A 23,441-nucleotide genomic window follows, 5' to 3' on the forward strand; every position below is an offset into this window, starting at 1 on the left:
ATTCAGAAATCCAAATACTAGTTCTAGCTGGGGGAACTCAGGACCAGGGGGAAGGCTGAGAGAAAACAGTTACCCACAGTGCTCCGTGATTTCTGGGCCCAGGGTGCTATGGGAACACAAGAGAGGAGGAACACCGCAGCCTCCCTTCCAGGGATCTGTGGAAGGCTTCCAGGAGGAGGTGACATCTGACTTGAATCCTGAAGAATGCATGAGGAAAAAAAAAAAGTAGGGGAAGGTCTTTCAGCAGAGGAAATGCATAAAGACAGAGTTGAGTAAGGGTAATAGTTTTCCAATGAGAATCTCATAAGAAGAAATTCAGAGAAGGAAAGGAGAAAACTTAACCAAACCCAGTCCTCTGGAGATAGAGATACAGAGAAAAATTAAAACAATATTAGGAATTCTGGAGGAATTTAGAATGTCTTTTAGGTATCTCTCTTGGACACTCGACAGGTGGTAGCATTACTGGCTAATACAGGAAACATGGACGAGCAGGTTCAGAGGGAAAATTTTACAAATATCCGTTAGTAAGGTAAATGATATACAGTGCTGGAGTATAATCATTCATTCTACACGTGAGTACTGAACATGACTGTACAGACTGTTCTAGGCGCTGAGTATGCACTAGTGAACCAGGCAGACAAGGCCTCTGCTCTCATGAGGTTCAAGGTTTGCCTGGGAGACAGACCACAAACAAACAGGAAAATATCCAAAGTGATAAGTGCTGTAAAGCAAACTATAGCACTCGTGGATGCCATGAGAGGAAGTGATGCAGTTATTTAGATTGTGTCAGGAAAGGCCTCTTGGAGAGGCTCAGGAAAGATTTGGGATAGGACAGCAATATGATCATGATAACGATAGGGCAGCAGTGCGGTAGCATTCGCTGACTGAATCCTTTCTTTGTGTCAAGTGGATTATTTCATTAAATCCGCAATACAATCATATAGGTAGGCGGTGTTGAGGGGCAGAAACTTGCCAGTCAAACACAACTCTGCCTCCAGCCACACTGGACACAACTACTTTTGCCTGTTCCACGCTGGGCCTTGAGAGGTGAGGATTGGAACTGTGACAAGGAACACAATCATCCAGGGACACCAAAGCAGAAGGAAAAGCAGGGGGGTGGGGGGTGGAGGGGGGTGCTGAAAACTGAAACCTAGAGAATGCCAACACTGAGCGGGTAGATGAGGTGCTCTGAAGACAAGCACCTCAGCCATGTGGCCTGACAGCCACGAGACAAGCCAGCGTCACAAGGAAGGGAATGAATGGTCAGCAGTGTCCTGTTGTCCACATGACCTAGAGAGGACAACAACCACACAAATCATCCATCAGATTTAGCAACCAATTATTGATGAGCTTGGCCAGACAGGTTTTAGTGAAGTAGTGAGGGAGGGCCAGACTGCAGGGTTGATAAGGGAAGATTTCTTTTCCAAGAGATACAGGGTAGAGGCCGGATGACTTGCTATGGTGGTTGTGGTTGTGTTTTGGTTTAAAGAAGGGAGAGACTTGAGGGTTGAGCCTTTAGAGAGGAAGGTTGAGGGCAAAGGAGACAGAGGAAAGAACTGCTGGAACAAAGTCCTTGTAGGGACAAGGACAGCACACAGAGCGCAGCAGGGGGACCGGGTCTTAGTAGGCAGCGAGGCACCTCTTCTACTGTGATGGGAGTGGGGGGGAGTAAGTAAGAAGGTAGCACATGTGGGGATTTCTTTTCTCTGAAGTAGACCTATTGTCCTCTGCTCAAGGTGAAGACCGCAGGGAGAAGGTAGTCCTTCTGGAGTCCTACTTAAGGTCCAGCTTTGAAACAGGGCATGTGGGTGCTACTGACCTGTATAAAAGACTCCAAGTAACCCCGAGGTTCCTTTTGAGTTTGGAGCCCTTGCATCTGTGCCAGCAGCATGTGCACAGCTGTGAGGTGTCCTGCTGCAAGCCAGCGAGCTGGGCTGAGCTGTGTGGCAAGCTGCTCTGGTGGCACCTGTTCCGGGAAGATCACTTTAGCCTTTCATCTGGCTTCTCTTGGACAGTCCTGAATTCATGGGCTGTCCTACAGCCAGAACTAAACAAATTTGCAATGCAAAAGTGTATCTTCAAATTAGCCCTTTAAAGAAACCCCCTAATCCGTGCCATCTGAATATGAAATATGTATTAACATAGAAAATAGTAGGGGTCCAGGATCTTTGGAGATAAAATGATCAGTGAAATAGCTGGAATATTCTTGTATTGTCCTATTTCTATGCACATAATGTTACAGCTACTGCCTATGTTTGATTCAATTCGATCCTTTTTAAAAGTTAAATACACAGCTTCCCTGGGCATGTAATTGTGAAACATTTTGTTGATATGCTATATCGCAGTACTTTAAGATAACACAGGTCTTTCTCCTTGCAGAGAATTTCGTTGCCACTACGTGCATACAAAACAGAGGGTGTAATCAAAGGGGTATTTGGCATGCATCCAGAACACTATCTGGACTAGTCTGTGACTGGCTGCCATAGTTTCCAGTCCATTTCTGATCCATGACTTACTGCTTCATAACTGCCAGTTTCCAAGGTTTATCAGGATGGCACACAAGAGCTCTGTCATTACTTTCTAGCTCATTCTCAAGTGTGTTTTACTAGTAAACATTTTGATTATTTAAAATAACAAAATAAGACCATCAAGATTGTTTTTACCATCATTTCTCCATTTTCTACCAACAGCATAAGCTAGTGCAGGGAATGTTTCCAAAAAGTGTAGAATTGTAGCAGGAATACTTCAGGTAGCTGGTAGTTTTCCATGCCTTAAGCCAGTAGCAATTTGTGTAATAGAGAAAGGATTAGACAATTTAATTTTCAAACTTCACGTGAAGCACCTGAATTATTTTTAAAAACACCAGCCGACAACTGCTACTCTGGCAGTCTGGTTCGAAGACATTTACAAAGAACAGAGATTCCGGAAATTTTAGTGTTTAAACAATTCAGAAATTTTCTCTTGCAATATATCAATTCCTCTCACCAAACTTGAGCTGTGTGACATGAATCCCATGGTTGCATTGCATCGAATGTTTTCAAAATTACTTTCTCTGAGGTCCTCTAAGCACTTTAGAAGCAAAAGATTGAGGACAGCAGGACATCCTGAGGCCTCAACGAGCACTCTCATCATCTTACATGTGAGGCTTTGGAGCCTAGCAGACTGAGTTGGACACCACTTCTCAGGTGTTTTCGCAAGAGCCAGCCCCCCTTTCCCCTGCAGGAATCAGTTCATTTCTAATAATAAGCCTACTTTATGTTATTGACTAAAATACCTTAAAAGTGTTCAATTTTCATATTTCACTTCCTCATAACACCTAGTTTTTAAACTGCATGCAGATTTAAATGCCAAGCTATGTAAATCTATTTAATGTAGGTTCCTAGCAGTTTGACCTCAATATTTGCAAGTTAATTTTCCTCCAATGCAGTGGCTGTAATATTTTGACTTAAAAAAAAATTTTTTTTTTACATTTATTTATTTTTGAGAGAGAGTGAGACAGTGCATGAGTGGGGGAGGGGCAGAGAGAGAAGGAGACACAGAATCCGAAGCAGGCTCTGGGCTCCCAGCAGTCAGCACAGAGCCCAACGCGGGGCTCGAACCCACCAACCGCGAGATCATGACCTAAGCTGAAGTCGGACCCTCAACCGGCTGAGCCACCCAGGCGCCCCTTGACTTTTTAAATCACTTAATTTGATTGCTGGTTGCAGCCAGATAATCATTTCATTGATGAAATGAGGAGAGATTAACATAAAACCCGAGAACACCGTATCCAACTCCAGAAGAATGTTAGCCAAACTGAATAGCTGACGTCAAGTGACTTGAGTTCAGGAAAACTCTGATGAGTTATAATGGCACCAGCTGTGGCATAGTTTAAAATTTGTGTTATGGTGGTGGTGATGGTGGTGGCTTCTGAAACTGAAAAAATGGAAACTGTCAAAATATAGGAATATGGTACAGCCCCTGATCTCCGAGTGAAACTGAAAAGGGGGTGGGAGCTCCGTGAGTATGGGGCCAGACAGTCAGGTTCAGGAGAGGGAGGCGGTGAGGGAGGGGAGGAAAAGCTCGCAGGGAGAAGGAGTGGGGCGCTAGACAGTCCCGGAGAGAGGAGGAGGGAGGGGGAGGGAGGGGAGCGGCGGAGCGCGGAGCCGAGGGGAGGGAGGGAGGGAAAGTGGGAAAGGAGTAGAGGAGTTGACCGAGCGCAGAGGTTAACCTTGCTCGGCTCGGGGCGGGCGGCGCATCTCGGCCCGCGCGCGCGGAGGAGCCCCCAGCGCGGGACGGCGGCGGACCCATGTCGCGCCCGCGGCGGGTCCCGGGACCCCAGCGGGAGTCCCGCGCCGGGCGTCTCGGGTCTCCGGGAGTCTGAGTTGCGGGCCACGCGGGAGTGGCGGTGGCGAGCCCGCTCGCTGGTCGTTATGCGGACGGATCTAAAATGACCAGCAAACGGAAACCCTTCCCAACGCAGCTCAGGCGGTCCATCAGCGAGCAGTTGCGGGACTCCACGGCCAGAGCCTGGGATCTGCTGTGGAAGAACGTCCGGGAGAGACGGCTGGCAGGTCGGTGCCCGCGAGACTCCGGGGCCGCGGGGCAGGAGGAGGCGCGGGCGGCTCGGCACGCCCGGCCCACCTCCCGCCTTCTCTCGGGGTGCCCCGCACAGGTTTTCGGAGCCGGGGGCTGGGCCGGGCCGGCCGCGCGCACCCCCTCCCGGCCCGGCCCGAGCGCCCGCGCTCCCCGCGCTCCCCGGGCGGTGTGGGGTCCGCCCCGCGCGCTGACAGCCTGGCGGGGAGCGCCACGCGGAGCCGAGAGCGGGCGCCGGGCTTACCTGGCGACTCTTCCTTCCTTCTGGCGGCCGCCTGGCCCGGCTGGCCCGCGCTCCGCAGGCATCCACCCGGTGAATGAATGAGTGTCTCCCCGAGGGCTCCCTCTCTCCCAACTTCTCCTGTTCCACAGCGTGTTGGGGGTGGGGGTGGGGGACAAAGCAAGGGAGAATCTCCAAAGTCTTGGGAGACCAGACGTTTGGGGGGTCGGGGTAGGGGGAAGATTTGGGGAAGGACAGGTGGACAGCTGTTGGTGCAAGTGGATCGCCGCCCACAATCCCGGTCTTGCTGTGGATCAGGCTCTCCTCACTTTGGGATTACAAAAGAGGGGCCTCCCGTTTGGGACCTATTGCCCACGAATCAGAGGAAGACAAGAGGTGATTATTCTGAGCTAAGGGGTCCTTAAGAATCCTTGCTTAGGTCAGAACGCCAGCCTCCTCCTTAGCACCTCCCCCAGCCTTCCCACGCCGTGACCTTACTTCTGTGCTGTCTTCGATGGAACCATCTCCTTGTAGGGCCACGGATGCAGTGAGTGGCCTGAGCCTTCTCAGAGCCCTCATTCAGAGCTGTAGGTCTGGTTAGTCACCGCATCATCCCTGCCCCAATAAGGGAAAGCCGCCCTCCACACAGTTCCAGAGCAGTGGAGGATTTAGGATCCCTTCGCCCAAGGGCTGGCTGCTTGAGGTGTTTCAGGGATTGAGGGAAGTGTGGTTGGAAGGGTCCCTGAGCTGACCACCGGTCCAGTCTCTGGACCTTGTTGCCTCCTGTCTCTCCAGCAGTATCTCCTGAGTTGGTCAGTGACCACAAGGGTGGAAGAGAGTTCTAGAGAAGAAGAAGGTATGAAGTCTGGACAGAGGGAAGGGATACCAAGGGTGACATGGGAGATTTTAACCTCCTCTGGGCTCCTCCCCTTTTCCTTAAAGTAGAACTGAAGTGTGTTTGCTAGATGTTCTGCCCCTGCACCCATGCAGCCTGACAGCATTCTGGAGTAGGTGCCCAGAGACTGTATCTCCTTCACTGTGAGGTCCTTATCAATCTAACTGGTCAAATTAGAAGCAGGGATTATAGATGATTTCAGCACTCAATGTTGTCAGCATAAAATGTTCATCCCATATTTCCTGTCCAACACAGTGGCCCCGTTTAGTAAGCACCCAAGAAATAAACAGACTTTTCAGTCTAGACACAGAAATAAGTTGTGACAACTGGTAGTTTTGACTGTTGACTTTTAAAGACTTGTATGTGCATTGCAGACCTCAGTTAATAACAATTAGTAACTTTCCCTGTTACCCTGCTAAATTGTATAATCTATGATGGATGGTGTCAGAAAAATTTTTGTGGTCTAGTAAACATTTGTTGCTTCCTAACTTCAGAGTGCTAGCTGCAAATGTCTCCTTCATAGCTTCTGTTACTTAAGTTTGTTAAATTTGTTAAATCAATGGATCTTCAGGAAACAAGAAGTCTTTCCAGGAGGGCTGCCAAGGCTGTGCTGGGTTTTTATAGAAGCTGAGGCCAAAGATGACTGCAGCCCTGTCTTTTTCAAAAAGAGATCTGGGAAGGAGGAGAGTGTAATGTAAAGACTTAAAACCATTAAGGTTGTCCAGGAAAGTCATTTGTTCACATGAATTGTAGAAATTGCAGTTTAGGTAAGGTGGTGGAGAGAAAAGGTTTTGATTCTGGGAAATAAACCATAGAAAGAGATTTTAAGATCATGAGTATATGGAAATTAAGGCTAGAAATGGCTTCAGAATGGTAAGTCTAAGAGTTCTCCCAGAGTAGTGCAATTAGTTTTTAAAATAGCGGTATGAGGTTTTAAAATGTTTAATCAGAATATTAATATCTGCTTACCCATAATCTGCTTACCACTCTGCTAACAGTGGATGCCAGCGGGTTATTCAACTAGCACCAAACAATCCTCTGTGAAGCAGACTTCAACTTGTGCTTCTCCAAGCAAGCTGGGATGATTGCCACAAAACCAAGCCAACTCCATGAAGGAGCTTTTAGATGCAAATTGATTTTCTTGGGTTTTCTTGCTAAGGTAGCTAAAATATGGAACTTTGGCCACGAGACACTGAAATACTTAAGTTATTAATGTTGGCATCAATTCTAGGGGAAAGTGTTCTTCATTTGTAAAAGTGTTCTTTCTATGGTTCTGTTCACAATATCAGAATAACCAACCATATGAATGGACCCCCAGAGACTATCCACCCTGCCAAGACGTGATACTGATTGGCTTTTTTTTCTGAAGTTTTTTCTTTTTTTTTTTTTTTTTTTTCTGTCAGATAAAATTGGTGTGCTGGTATTTCTTTAAATTCTCTAAAATTTTCTTCTTATTACCTCTGGTCAATAGAACAGTATTCACAGTGCTTTATAACAAACTTGTGTTTATTGTCTAGAGCAATCCTGAAGGTATTTGAGTCTCCCTTTTACTTTTGTACACCCAAAGGAAGGAAATCCTTATTCTAACTCACTCCTACTTCTCTTTGTGAGGGGCTGTCTTGTCAATGAAACAAAGTCAAGAAGTAAAAGTGCTTAATGATACTGAAGCGTGTGGATTTCTGTGCTGTGGGGCCATGTTTAGGAAGGAAGGGACTATACGTAATTGAAAGAAGTATTTCTTAACACATATCACAATGCAGATAATGAAATCATTGGAAGGATAAGATGTGAAGGATGTTCAAATATATTCATTTTATCACTAAATTTAAAAAGGGGTAAGTTATTGTTAAAGAAGGATTGATATCGGGAGCGCTTCTTGGGCCTTCCAAATCTGTAGTAGCTGCCAAATTTCCATCAGACTATGGCATTTTTGCCAATGCATACTTCTTAATTTCCCGAGACTCTAACCCCGCAAGGGGTCAGCAAGAGTTTTTCTTACTTGTTATCTCAATATTGATTATTCCAATAATGGTGGTAATTGTTATTTATTCCCAAGATGGCAAAATTAGTGTTCAAAGCAGGATTCTAATGCGTGTTGTCACAAGTCAAAGGCCACCTGTGCCCATTTTCCCTTACAGTTACCCTGCTTCTTCCATAGGCTTTATGGAGACACACGGACCTCAAATCCTTTCTCCAAGTCTGGCACTTGCAATTAGTTTAAAAAAGAATAGTAAAATTAACTGGAAAAATTGCTCTTTTTTTTACTCCTGGAGTGACAAAGATAACCCTATACCCCTGAAACAATGTCCCTTTGTCATCCTGTTGGACTGCTAAGTGTATGGGCTCATAGAGATTTGAAACCAACAGCCATACCTCTGGCTTGTCAGGGGCCCCTAGGTGGTGAGCCTTGCCCACTACCATCACTATAAGAAGCCAAGGGCTATAAGAATGAGAGGCTGTCCTAAAGCCTAAATGTAGGTTTCTTCAAGAGAGGTGAGTGACAGGTTCTTTTGGCTTCCCCAGATCTCTAACCAGCCACCACTGGTGACGATTCTGAGCTTTTGTAGCATCATTAAATTCTCTAGGCAGCAGCATACCCCTCAGCTTTTGGTGTTTGTAAGCAGCTTGAACTACTTTTCAAATGGTAAGGTCTGAGAAAATCCAAATGAGTTCTCTAAAGCTTTCTGCTCCTTTATTTTAAAACCCTACTCTATTTTAATGGAAATGTAATCCATATGTTTGATTCCTTCATACTCACATAACAGTGTTTAGGTGGCTTGTGAACTAACTGATGTCCAAGTCTTTTGATCTCTTTTATCATCTCAGTTTAAATCATTTCTCTTAGACACAGGAAGTTCTATTGCTGCCAAGAATAAACTAACTTAAAACACTGAAAAGTTTGAGTTTCGATGAGAAACACTAATTCCACCAAATTTCAGTGAGTTCTTGTCATGTTGAAACAGGTTCATTCATTCTCAGAGTCAACAGTAGCATCCTGTGATGTGATGTAAACACCAGACTGGGACTTTAATGCAGAGTGGGATCAAGAATAGAACATAGGCGATAAAGACGTTCCTTATTAAAATCTAAATGTGTTCCGTGATATCAAAAAGCACAGGATGATACCAGTTGATCCTTTTTATGTGTTTTATATCAGCGTTCTTCCTTTTTATTGTCACTTTCCTGTAAGGTACAGGCCATCCCTCTTGTCAGGTGTTTTTTTAAACATCTCTTGAAAGGAGAATACATTTAGATGTGATTTATATTAACAATGACAAAAAAAATCTAAGTAAGTATGCAATTAAAATCAGAGAAGGAGAACATATTCCTTATATAAGGGTTCTCAGCTTTAGCTACACATAAAATCACTGGGAGCCTTTTATGAATATCAGTGTCCTGGCTGCCTCTTAGAGATTCTGATTCAGTTTAGAGAGGGCCTGGGGATGAGTATTCTTTTTCAAGCTCCACAGATGGTTCCAGTGGGTAACCTGGCCTAAGAACCACTGACTTATATTAACTACCATTTTATAACTCTCAAAAGTCTACGTCTAGCAGAAGGTCATATTCTAGGCCCCTAAGAAAAGTTTTGATTAAGTAGGGTTGGAATGAGCTTGTCATTTTACAGAAAAATAAAAGTTTGGGCCTACTTGCCAGGGTAAGAAATTTGCTTTTGGTTCTACCTATGGTAAGAAGCAAAGGATTTTATGCAGAGGAGTGGCGGGTCCTGGTTTAATTGCCACCAGAGTGGTCTAGGTGAGAGATAAACAGTGACAGGGACTAGGGTAATAGTGATAGAGATGGAGATGTAGGGACATATTTGGAATATGTGTTGAAAGGAGAGATGCCAATGCTGAGGTTGGTTGCTGGAGGTGAGGGAGAAGGATCAAGAACTCCTGGGTTGTAGTGCCATGGGCTGAGATGGGGCACGTGGCAGGTACGCGTGTTGCAGCTGCAAAAGGAAGTTTTGTTTTTGTTCTTTGGTGTTTTTTTTTGTTTGTTTTTGTTTTTTTTGTTTGTTTGTTTTTGCTTTTGGCATTGGACAGATGAAGATTGAGGAGTTCTCCTTGAGCCAACTTAGACCACAAGTGCCTCTTAGACATCCAAAAGTAAAAGTCAAAAAGTTGGCTGTGCAAGTACGGGTTTGGAAGAAAAGTCAAAGCCAGAAATATAAATCCAGAAGTGATTGTCATATAACTTTTATAGAATAAAACCTAAGGATTAGATGGGGTTACTTAGGAAAAAATATATGCATAAGAGGAGGGGCCAAGGACAGAATCCTAGGGCATCCTTTATTTAGAGCACACTATTTGGATGTGAACTCTCTCTATATATACATATGCTAAGTTTCTGGAGAATTTGAAAAAGCAACACTGTCTAAATTCAGCATTCTTATAGCAGAAGAATAATCGTGCTATGCTGAATTATCTTTTGTGACAGATTTATTTGGTCCCAGAACTGCTGATGAATGAAAATAATCATAAAAATATGTCTCACTAATAAAATATAACTTTTTTAAATTTAGAAATGATACCACAAAGTAGAAATTAAAAACTTCAAATAACATTTGAAGGGAAGGCTGCTCAAGTTTGCCCTCATTAAAAAAAATAAAAATATGGTTAAGTATAAGTGGTCTTAGCAGGAATACTTCTATGGTTATTATAACCTGTTGACCCCACATATAATGAAGTAAGAGCTTTATATTGGAAAGATTACTTTCAATGTCATGATATCCAGGAATAGTCTACTCAAACAAAGCTTAGCTTATAAGAAAAGTTCTGTATATTGAGGTTTTGAGTACTGCATCCATTTACTGACCTTTATCAGTTATGGTTTGTCCATAATAAAGTTGATTGAAGGGAATTTCTCTGAGAAAAAGAAATCCTATCTTAACTTTTTGCATTTGTAAGAAGAGTAACTTAAACTTGGCCTAACCTATCTGCAGCATGCTGGCTAATCCTTAGAAGTAACACAATTTCCTCCAAGAATTGGAGCAAGGAAATGATCACATTCATTAATTGCTGGTGGTGCTCTGTATAAGAGACACGAGCCCTAATAGTTGGCTGGAACTCCTTGAGGAGACCATGTGGTACAATTTTTTTGACTCAACAACATGAGACATGGAGCACACGTCTAATGAAATGAATATATACTCCTTTCATTGTGTTTTTTTAAACCTTCTGTTCAATAAAACAACTTATAAGGAAAAATTTGCTAAAAGGCCTTGTAGTTTACTGGGAGTTTATCCAACAGTATATTTCATTCTGCCCTTTTGCAAGCTTAGTGATATTGCAAAATGAAAACAAAAGTGGTTTGAAAAGTGTTACAACATTCCTGGGCTTTTTTCAGAATCCTTGAATGTTTAGTCCTAAAACAGTCGAGTTGAAGGACAAACATTTTTGTCATGTTTGTAGTTAGTCAATAAGTATTTATTGAGCCATGAAATAGCATCCTTGTCAAAGCATGTTGGGACTGTAGTGCAGGATATTAATTTAGTACTGTGGTTTTATCCTGGCAAAGCACACAAATTTTATTATGCTGCTCAAATCACTTAACTCATCTATTTAACCAGAAATAGAGCAAGCTTCCAGAAATTGCAAAAGGACAGTATAGAATGTGCCATGACTACACAATATTGCGTTTGCAAATCTGCTGTGTCAAGCCATTTTATATTTTCAGGCAGACTATTTCCCTAGTAACATTTTTATCCAAAATAAAAATTTCAGAATCTTACGGTTCTGTTATATTGTCTCATGCTGCATATTTTATCTATATTTCAACACGGCATACTGTGTTTGGTGAATACTTTTCTTTCTCTTTCCTATATAGGAAATCAAATGAATATGAGAGGTAATTGTTGTTCAATCCCATGAAAATTAATATATTTACTTGCTGACATTAAGTTGGAAAGTCTTATCAGATGCTTTTTATTCTCTCTCCATCTGATAAAGTAGAAAAGTTCCTTGAAACTGATAAGGTAGAAAAGGTTCCTTGAAAGATATTTGAAAGCACTTTCCATTGAAATGTAATATTTATCACTATGATAAGGTTCTAAAAGTGCAAATATTTGAATACGTGTAACAGTGTAAGTTACACTAATGCACCGCTGCATGGGAACGTATGGATGGTCACAGTGACATTGCAAGGAGGTCCGAGTATTGCTTCCCTCCTTCACCTGACAGTGAATTGCATTCATCTCAGAACTCTTCAAAAACAGTGATAGACTGCACCTGTCCTAGCCATGAGGAGGTGTCCTCATGATCTTGGAAATAAATTACATCTTTATTTTAGTCCCAAGAAAATACGTCATAAGCAATAGACATAAAAGACGAACAATTGTTAGAATTAAAGTAAGTAAGTTAAAAAAAAAAGCTTTCATATATTTCAATATAGGCTGTTTTATTCTTTCTGGAAAAAAGAAAGAAGCTTTGTGCTGTATGTTTGATTTTTGTTCTTAAATCTAAATCAAATCAATAATGGCAAATGAAAAAGAGAACTCTTAACCACGTAGAGTAGCACTGTAGTGGTGGAAAAGGGATTGAAGCTATTTGAGATGTCATATGAATAAAATCACAGCTGTGCAATGGTGATTAACATCTGTGAAATTAGCATCACTTCAGTCATAATGTTGATGTACATATTTGCCACAGCTACGGCTACAGTGCCAGGAGCATGGAGCACCCAGGACTGTAAATGCATGTTACTTTACTTTCAGTGCGTATGTAGTGGAGGGCAGGATTAGCTGTGTTTGGCATGATGGAGGATTACTGGCATGGCATCGTGATCTAGTGGTTAGGAGTGGCTACTGGAGCCCAAGACTACATGGGTTTGAATCCTGCCTCCAACATTTAAGCAGTCGGTCCTTGGGAAAGATAAGTAATCTCAATGTTCTTTAGTTTCCTCATCTTTAAAAAGGAGGATAAGCATAGTACTTACCACATAGGGTTGTTATGAAGATTAAATGAGTTAATATTTTCAAAGTATTTAGCATAGTGTCTGGCCCCTAATAAATATTGTATGAGAGTTTATATGGCTATATACACACAGACACTCCTAGCGACCCCCGCACAGTCAAAACTCCAGGTATAACTTTTGAGTGCCCCCAAAACTTACCTACTAATAATAGCCTACTGCTGACTATTAACATAAATAGTCAATAACTATTGACTATTAGTCTATTAGTCTATTAGTAGAATGAGTGATTCATGCTAGAACACTAATGGGTTACACACGATGCTGCTAGACTAATAACATAGTCAATTAACACATATTTTGTATAATATATATTATATAATATGTAATAATAAAATGAAAAATACATAATAATATAAAATAAATATAACAAAATAATATAATATATTATATATTATATATACAAATGTGTGTGTATATATACATACATATATATGTATATATACACTGTGTTCTTATAAGAAAGTAAGCTAGAGAAAAGAATATGTTATTAAGAATATATCATAAGGAAGTAGGGGCTCCTGGTGACTCAATCGGTTGAGCATCCGACTTCGAACCCCAGGTCATGATCTCGTGGTCTGTAGGTTCAGGCTTCATGTTGGGCTCTGTACAGACAGCTGAGAGCCTGGAGCCTGCTTCAGATTCTGTGTCTCCCTCTATCTCTCTCTCTGCCCCCCTCCCCCCACATCCCCACCCCCACTCATGCTCTTTCTCTCTCAAAAATAAACATTAAAAAAAAAAAAGAATATCATAAGGAAGCGAAAATACATCTAAAGTACTGGACTGTATTTTGGGGGGGAAAAGTCCGGATACAAGTGAACCTGCATAGTTCAAACCTGTGTCGTTCAAGGGTCAACTGTATGTGTACCTGCAAGTGGAGAATAAAGCAGCAGAGACATATTTCCTGGTAAAGGAGATACTTTTATCTCTAGCCTTAAACCACTTACCCCCTTCATTCATCAGCCATGTCTCTTTTTTTAAGTTTATTTATTTTCAGAGAGAGAGAGAGTGTGCATGAGCACGAGTTGGGGAGGGGCAGAGAGACAGGGAGAGAAAGAATCGCAAGCAGGCTCCACACTGTTAGCACAGAGCCCAACACGGGGCTTGATCCCATGAACCGTGAAATCATGACCTGAGCTGAGATCAAGTCAGATGGTTACCCCAGCACCATATCTTATGAACCTATTCTTAAGATCCCATGTTCAGGGATTTCCAAGAGCTGAGACGTTAGTCTCACTCTCTTTGCTCTGAGATTAAAAAAAAAAAAAAAAAAAAAAAAAAAAATCAAATACTACATATGTTGGCAGCATGGTTGGCAGCATCTTGTGTAACCCATTAGTGTTCTAGCATGAATCATTCATTCTACTAACGTTTGTCTTTCTGAAAGATCATCAATTATGGTTTGTTCATCAAAATCACCATCAGCTTTAGAGGTATGCAACCATGAATTCATTCCCATGCCCTTGGCCTAAATGGAATTTGATGGAGACCTAATTAAAATGAGGGAAGTTAGACTAGATAATCTCTAAGGACCCATTTAGCTTTAAAGATCAATGAGCCTGTAAAACCAGACCATGTGTCTGAAGGAAACTTAATGCACTAAGTCTTTTAGCTCCCTTTCTGTGTAGATTTCATAGGATGTTCTGAGAGATGAGGAAGCTGAAGCCTAGAAGCATACCCTCAGATAGCCTGCCAGTGCCATTCCCCATGCTGGTTTGGTTACCTACCTCCACCAACAGCAACAACTTATAATCAGTACTTTCTGTAATTGGAGCTACCTCTGCCAGAACTGGAGTGGAACAAGTTGGGGGTCAAGCTGGGAATCCTGGGCCTGTGAACACCTGTAGAATCTCTCAACAGCCCCTGCACCGCACTCACGCAGGGTCACTGCTCAGAAGCGCTCCGTCCTTGGTTTAGTGTTCTTCTATTGCAGTTTTGAAATTATTAATAATCGTTGAATGGAGGGGCCCCATTTTCCTTTTGTACAGTGCCTGCCAAGTGATGTAGCTGGTCCTGCATTCAGAGAAAGCCAGGGTCTTGTAGAATCATGGCTTGATTTGTGAGTTCACCTTCATTGGTGACTTGCTGTTATTTAAGTAAGATAAAAGGGATGCATAAAAACATAGGATATTAGATTTGGAAGGGACCTTGGAAGCCTTTCCTTAAGCACCTACAATCTATAATCCACGTGCTCTGTGCTGCTTGCTCTTGGGAAAGGCGATCTCCCAAGGGAGAAATTGTGTTTGTTTTATTTTATTGTTTATTGATTCTGACAGCATCATTATAAAATAAGGCAATAACATTACCCCTAGTGTTTACAGAGCTATAGTGATTTTATTTTAGCTATTACATACATTGAAGCAAATATTTTAATTAGTTTTTTAAGGTTTTGCAGTGTTTAGGTATAATAGGAAATAGGGACAAATTATACAACTCTTGGTAATCTAGATTTTCAGATCCAAGGCTTGTTTTGAAAAGTGCTTAATTAAGCTTTTTCTTAATTAAAAAGTTACTTGCAATACCCATAATAGATTAATTCATTAAGGCACTGCTATTAAAACCATTAAGGTTATTTCCTGTGTACGTTCATCCAGGGCTACTTACTAAGAAAAGGAAATTAGGAGAGGTAGTAATAAAGCCTATCATTTATCACCAGCGATTTTCAGCCCATATCTGCCAACATTTTGTTTTGTCATTATGTCCACCTGTCTCCATGAAGAACACTAAAGCTGACTAGAGTCTAGTCTCTTAGTGGTGCACACTTTAAAATCCCTCTTTGCTAACGGAAGCTATACATAGAACTCACCATTTAATAATGTTTTTTAAAAAGGACACTTTCTTTTGTTGGAAATTAAGTTTATTATTTAATGCTAAGTATTTCTGGGCAATTGACTAAAAAAAAAAGAGTGCATTTTCATTTGCCCTTAAGCTACTTCAAACAAGAATGTGCTTGCATAGTTCTAAGTAGTAAATAAGTAGGTCCCTCGTAGGTGGATTCAAGGCCATGTTAGAAGTGAACCTGGCTGACAGCCGGGCCATGGCACGAAGGTGGGCCCAGGTGCTATTCCACAAGGAGAATCAAGTGACAGTGGCTTGGTAAGCTCCTTCTGTATGTTCAGCTCTATACATATGAGAAGAGCGAGAGGTGCAAACAGCTCTATCCAAGAGCCTGAACAAGTTCGACTTGCCAGGTTAAAAAAAATAAATCTATAGGAGTAAATTAAACCTTAATAGCACAGTTGCCAGAATTCGGAAAGTGAAACTGTAACTCTCACTCTGGACAAGATCCCCTACATCAGTACTCAAATACAATGATTTACTCAGGTGTCTGTTTGCACCTTAGCCCCAACCTCCTCCCGGGAAAAAGACAGTGCCTCGTTCACTGTCGATAGTCCAGTTGCCCTAGCACAGTAGCTGGGATACAGAATGTGCACAATGAGTGTCTGTTGAGTGAATGAACCAGTGGTCATTATAATATTAACAGCAAACCTGCTTGGACCCCATTGTGTGCCAGGCATTATGCTAAAGACTTCACACATTTTCTCATTTGATGCCCAGGCTTCAGGAAAGGTACTGCCAGGGTCGCTGTTAGCACCCACAGCAGCTTGCTGTGATTTAGAAAAAGGCTTCTTCTCTGGGCTCACGAATTAGAAAACGGTGCCTCTTCTGAGCAAATGCAGCCCCAAGGGCAGGCAGCTGAGTGAGTGTACCCTGGCCTGAATTTCATCCTGTGTGCCCCCCACCCCCACCCCTTGGCTGGTTGCTCTGTGTAAGTCACAGCCCACACAGTTGTACACAGTAGCCCTGGGTACCACTATTATCTCCAGCTGATGCCCGAGGAAACTAAGGCGTGGAGAGGTTAAGTAACTTGTTCAAGGCCCATAACTACTACTTGTAGCTATGTAGATTTGGGAGGCTGGCACAATTCACATGACTTGTAAGGTTTGTGAGATCCTGAAGACTCCAAGAGCCACATCCTTGTCACAGTCTAGCACTTAGGAAGAAGGGGTAAGTGTTGATGGGTGTCGTTGTGACAATACGGGAACTATTTGCAGAGCCCCACCCAGTGTTGCCTCAAGGTTACCACAGGGAGTATTAGGTGGGAGCTGACCATGGCATCCTGGCATCCCAGGGTCCCCATGGTAATAAAGACGATGATTAATGGTGATCCTAAATATTTGTGTAAGACTTACAGTTAAGTGTCTGTCCATTAAGGTAATATAACAGTGGGTTAAAATCATTAGGTTCTCACAAAAGTCCCTTGAGAAAGGCGGGGTAGGTGCTATGATCTCAATTATTTAAGTGAGACAAATGAAGATAAGAAAAATAATGTGACTACCCAAAGCCTCATGACCAGTGAGGGCCGGAGAGGGATTTGCATCCAGCTCCTACTCCAGTGCTCAGTCTTCTGGTCTCTTTCCTGTTGCCCATTGTGAGCTCTGCTCTGTGAGAGGTCAGTTGCACGTCAGGCTCCCAAGCCTAACTGAGCATCAGAACCACTAGAAAAGCTTTTAACATACAGGCTTCTAAAAGCATAAGAGACTGTTAAAAACTGAGAACAAACTGAGGGTTGATGGGGGGTGGGAGGGAGGGCAGGGTGGGTGATGGGCATTGAGGAGGGCACCTTTTGGGATGAGCACTGGGTGTTGTATGGAAACCAATTTGACAGTAAATTTCATATATTAAAAAATAAAAAAAAATTAAAAAATAAAAAAAATAAAAAATAAAAAAAATAAAAATAAAAAATAAATAAAATAAAATACAGGCTTCTGGACTCCTCACCGGATCCATTGGATCAAAATCATCCCTGGGGAAGCAGTATAATGAGTGTGTTTGTGTGTGTGTGGTAGGGGGTGGGGGAGAGGATTGGTCTGTAGTTATCATTTTTAGCAAGCTTCCTAGGTGATTTTTGTTGTTTGTTTACTGCCTGCCCAGCACTGTCCTCTCACCGGTGACTGGAAACGGCTCTAAACTCATGATTTTTTTTCAGGCTCTATGCCTTGTGCTATTCAGTGTCTTCTAGTCTCACACTTTTCTCTCTCTTCTGCCTACCTAGATCTTAGCCATTTTCAAGGACTAGCTCAACTCCTTCATGATTTTGTTGCTAGTGCTGTTCTGGTTATGCCCACTGCTGCCTCCAGACAGTCTCGCCTTCCGTACCTAAGTGCTCTCAGGGGGGCTTGAGGGTGGGAGCAGCTTGAGGGCCTGCTGCATGTCAGGCCCCTAATTCAGTGTTTCTCCACATGTCACCATGTGAACCATCACAGCAAGATGCCGAGGTCATGATTATCATTCCCATTTTAAGGAGGGGGTACGTGAAGAAACCTGGCTGAGGCCAGCACATCTAGGAGAGGGCATAGTCTCATCTGGCTTCATGTACCTGCCTTTCTCTTCATTCTGCTGAATATTCCAGTCTTCAGAAACCAGGAAGATTTCTTTTGTACTATAATTGAGAAACTGTCTTATGTTAAAAAAAAAAAAAAATCTTTTACCTCCCACTGTATAACCCACATAGTAAAAAAACCTAGTTGTTAAAGAAATAAAAAAATGCCTTTTCTCCTTTTGTGAAATTACTTCCTAGCAAGCTTCAAAAGGCTGACCTGATATTGATCAAGATAGTATATTTATTCATTCAAGCCCTTTAATATTATGAGGAAATAACAGCCAACATTCCATCCTTTTCTTTCTTTTAACTGGAAAACACATGAAATGTTAGAGCATATGGATGACTTTCAGATTACCTTTTCCAGGCTATTCATTTTACAAGGGTCGATTGAATCTCAGAGAGATTCAGTTAACCCATTCCAGGTCACATATCTTGTTGGTGATAAATTTGAGATTAGAGTCCAGCTGTGTATCCTAGGATTACAGGTGAATTCATACTTGGCCATCCAATAGCAAGCAAGATGCCCATTTTTGAAATTAGTCTAGAGTACAAACTTCTTGAGGGAAAAATGGTTCCTTACCTCAAGAGCGAAGCTTTCCCCATGAAATATGTTTATGAGTGTTTGTTCCGGCAGCCTGACTCACTGCCTCAATGACTGAAGGACATTAAGGGAATAATTGCTCCTTTCTAAGTGCTCTGGTGGCCGCACGCCCTGCAAGATAACCTTGACCTGTCCTCCTGCCTCCTTCCAAGGTGCAAATGGAAATTTTATAGCTAAAGAAAACTAACACTGCTGTTGTCACATATTGGGTGACGAAAATGGGAGAAAGCATAATTGAAATTTAAATAACAATTTTTCACCTATTTAATGGCCCTTTGGGCCATTATTTTAAATTACAGAGCTAGAGGGAAAAAATGATTTTTTAACCCCCCAAATCATATGATTTTTTTCCCACAGTGACTCCAAGTTCTTATTCACTTAAATTATTCAACAAATATTTATTAAGTCCCTACCATGTCAAACACTGTCCCACCTACTGGGGATTCAGTGGTGACCAAAAGACAATATCCACACCCTCACCAAGCTTCCATTTGAGTGGAAGGAGACAGATAGTAATGAATAAATATATAATATGTGTTACAAATAGCACATCATGAAGAAAAACAAATAATGAGAAGGAACTGAAGAATGAAAGAGAGTGCTATTTTGGATCTGATGGCCACAGAAGATCTCTCTGGGGAGGAGGAGATTGGAGCAGAGACATTCAAAGATCTGGGGCAAAGAGTGTTCTAGGCAGAGAGAATAGGACATGGATCATTCCTGAAGCAGGAGAGCACGGATGTGTTTGAAGAAAGGCCAGAATGTCAGTGGGGCTTGGGGTATGGTGACTGAGTGGGAGAGTGGTAAGAAAAGGGGTTTTCAGATGGCCAGGTCCTCTGCAGCATTAGGCCTGGGAAGGAGTCCTGATATGATCTTGAGTATAATTTGCCATGAACAGTTATCTGGTTTATGATGTAAAAGTTGAGAAGAAAAGATGATAAAGGCCAAGAGTGGCTTAAAATTTTTTTTAATGTTTATTTCTTTTTGAGAGAGAGACAGAGTATGAGTGGGGGAGTGGCAGAAAGAGAGGGAGGCACAGAATCTGAAGCAGGCTCCGGACTCTGAGCTGTTAGCACAGAGCCTGACGTGCGGCTCAAATCCATGAACCATGAGATCATGACCTGAGCTAAATTCAGACGCTTAACCGACTGAGCCACCCAGGCTCCCCAGAAAGATTTTTTAGAGGCCTCCCAGAAATATCAAGTTTAGTTAATGTCTCAGTTGTAAAAAACAAAAAACCCCCAAAACCCCCATAAATACTTAGTTGCTAGTCACATAGGGGCCAGTGCTTAATTAAAAAGAAGGAGAGAATAACCTCTGGCCCCTCAGTTTTTTGACACAAATGGGAAGAATTAATTAGATCCATTTATTCATTCAGAAACATTTATTTAATGAATATCATATTCCAGATACTCTGCTATGCTCTATGCCCCAAGCATAAAAAGATGAAAAAGACACTAAGTCTTACCCTCAAGGACTTGTAGACAAATGCAACGGCAGCAGCAGAATATACAAGCTATAGAGGTAGATTAGAGGATGGAGTGATGAACTTGGCCTGGCTTTGCCGAGCAAATGACCCTTGAGTGGGGCCTTAAAGGAGAGAAATTACATCCTAAGTAAGGGAAAACGCAAGCACATGCAAAGAAACAGAGAGGAATGAAGTCGCATAAATTTTATATATTGATTGATGGGACCTGGGGTCAAGAAGGGGAACAGTTGAAGAAAACTGGAGAGGTGGGCAGGGACCAGATTATGAGCCTGTGGATTTTATCCATGCCTTCCAGTGCTATATCAGATAGTCTGTAATTTCTTTTCTAGCTCTAGGACTTTATGTCATATGAATCTGTTTTCCTTTCTCCATCAGTGTTTGAGGTAAGAATCACCAGCCCCTGTTTATTTTTGTATTTATCTTTTTAAGGTTACCTTGCTCTACCACTTTAAAGAATAACCATCAGAGCCTCTTTTCTTGCATGGGTGTTGCAAAGAACTTGAGGTCTTCTTTGGCTTTTAACAATGACTTTAGTTAAATTAGCAGAAACTACAGAAACTCCTGTGAATTTCCACTTTCCTGCCTTGCTCCTTGGGGCTTTTTCACTCCTGATCGTGGTACAGTTGCATGGATTTACAAGTTTACAGTTCTGGGGAGTGTGTGCTATACATCTGGTATATTACAGAGATTTGGTAGTCGGTAATTTTCACAGAAAACTAATCTGACTTCTTTATCAATTTTGCAGATTTCGGACTATTTTTTTTAAATAGTGTCTTTAAAAAGAACCACCCATTTATGGATGACCTACTTGAGGCAAGATCGCACACCAGGTAGTGGGGACACAAAAATGAATAAGATAAAATTCTTCCTTTAAGAAACTTACCACTGTGGAGGATTTCTTACAATTCTTATAAGAAATCTTATAATTCTTTGACTGTAGTATATAAACCGAATGGCGTTAGGTTCACGATGAAAAAGGTTTCTACAAAATTTCATTAAAAATAGTTGAGTTCTTTGGTGATGCATAAGCTTAGCCTCTCCTGGAAAGCTGAATTTATTTATCCAACACACTGACTAGAGGCAAGGAGGAGAAAAAAAAAGCCAGAAGAAAAGTTCTAATTCATGATACATAACTTGAGAATCTCCATTGAACAGCTGCATTGTAACACTCACCCTTTTTGTTCACATGGAGTTGCTCTCTGGAATCCTCAGATATCCATGGTTGCCCGAGGGCTCTTCAAATGTCACCAGGGCAACACCAAAGTAACACACATGAAGAAGCCCTTCTGTGGCATTCTTTATGAAAAGCATTGAATTAAATTATTGCATAACAAATCATCTGCATATGAAAGGCAGTGAACTGTTGGAGAACCCAACTGGAAACAATGCTGAATTTGATTCTACCTCCACTGATAACTTACTGGCACCCTTAGAAATCTTGTTGTGACCAGAGTCCCCCTTTTGGAATGTGGGAAATATTAACACTGTATTTAGGACCTCAAGGGGATTATGAGCTAAATTAGGGAGATTGTTGAGATGGTCATAGAAAAATCCCTTAACCCCATTCCTCTCAGCCTTTCTCCATCAACCTTTCAAAAAAAATTAAGGAATTTCCCAGTTTAGATGAAACCATTGCTCCCTGCCAAGGAGATCCTGGCAAAACAGATAGCAGCTGCTTTGATTGAGTCTTACCATGTGCCCGAGACCGTGCTAAGCACTTCACATGCATAATTTTTATGTCACCCTAATAACCTGTATTGTAGGGTCAATATTATCGAAATCTTCATTTTATAATGGAGACATTCAGACTCTAAAATGGGTGTGAATCTTGGCCCAGTTTCACAAAGCTCAGGAGTATTCTGAAGCAAAGAATTAGAACCAGGTGATCTGTCTCAGGAGCCCTCAAACCTCTGTACATATTAGTTTAGAGGGAACTGTATATCAGAGCACATCCTCTATCATTTCTATACCTGGCTACTGCTTATTCTGGATAGAAATCTTTGTAGTAGGAAAAGTAATTTCTACAGACTAGGTATATTAACTCAAGAAAGCCTGTAAAGAGGCAGTGTATGAAAAATAGAAGTGATGTTTTAGGCTTGATTAAACCAAATAAGACAGATTTTGGAAAATATACTGAAATATTTGTGTCCAAATGATCCTGCCACTGGCAACCCAGCTTCCCTAGCACAATGCTTGATGCTTTTCCTGGGCTTGATGCCCCCTTATGAACCACAATAAGAAGAAAATGAGTGTCACTTCTCTTTGGCTAGATTTTAATGTTGGGTCCCCAGAGAAAACCAGTCACCTTCTTCTCACCAGGATTGTCCGTGAAAGATCTAACTATTTTAAAGAGCAGGTCCACACTCACTTGCACTCACAGTGCAAGAAATTGGCACCACAAACATCTATTTTAAAGGACAGATTTGCCCCGTTTACAATTTTATTTATTTATTTATTTATTTATTTATTTATTTATAGTAATAAAAATAGCATGTTGATTATGAAACATACCTGTTGATCATAAAACTAGCATACTGATTATAAAAAGCACCTCAAAATAATCACTACATACTTCTAACGTGTACTCAAAAGAGCGTTTTGAAATATTTCAAGCGAGCCAGCCAGCATTTTTAAAAGTAAATGTGATCTCCCAAGAGAATTCCTTCACTGAAGATAGCAGACACATGGCTTATATAGGTATTTTTTAAATGGTAGCACTGCTTTATAATCACACGTCTAATGTGCTCTTCTAAGATAGAAGCACAATATGGGTACATATACAATTATTTCTTGGTGGCACCATTTTTTTCAAGAAAAATGACAATACCTACAACTTTTCGGGTGCTAACCGTGTTCCAGGTACACAAATTATTGTATCTAAAACTTAAAACAGGGCTAGCAAGTCAGTATTACACTCATTTTTCTTTCTTTTTTTTTTCTTTTAAGTTTATTTTGAGAGAGAGAGAGTGCTTATGCAAATGGGGGAGGGGCAGAGAGAGACAGGGAGGAGGGAAAGGGAGAATCCTATGGAGATTCTGCACTGTCAGTGCAGAGTCCGATGGGGGGGCTCAAGCTCACAAACCGTGAGATCATGACCTGAACCTAAGTCAAGAGTCAGATGCTCAATCCACGGAGCCACCCAGTCTCCCCTACACTCATTTTTCATGTGATACAAGTAAAGCTTATGGAGGCTTAGGAATTAAGTGGAGTCTCGTGGTTAGGGCTGTGTTCCTTGAAGGCTCACATGCTCACTCATGGTGCATCCATGACAGAAGAGGAGCACAGTCATTTCTGCGTAAAGGGAGA

The sequence above is a fragment of the Neofelis nebulosa genome, chromosome 1, assembly GCF_028018385.1.
Source record: "Neofelis nebulosa isolate mNeoNeb1 chromosome 1, mNeoNeb1.pri, whole genome shotgun sequence".
Taxonomy (NCBI): domain Eukaryota; kingdom Metazoa; phylum Chordata; class Mammalia; order Carnivora; family Felidae; genus Neofelis; species Neofelis nebulosa.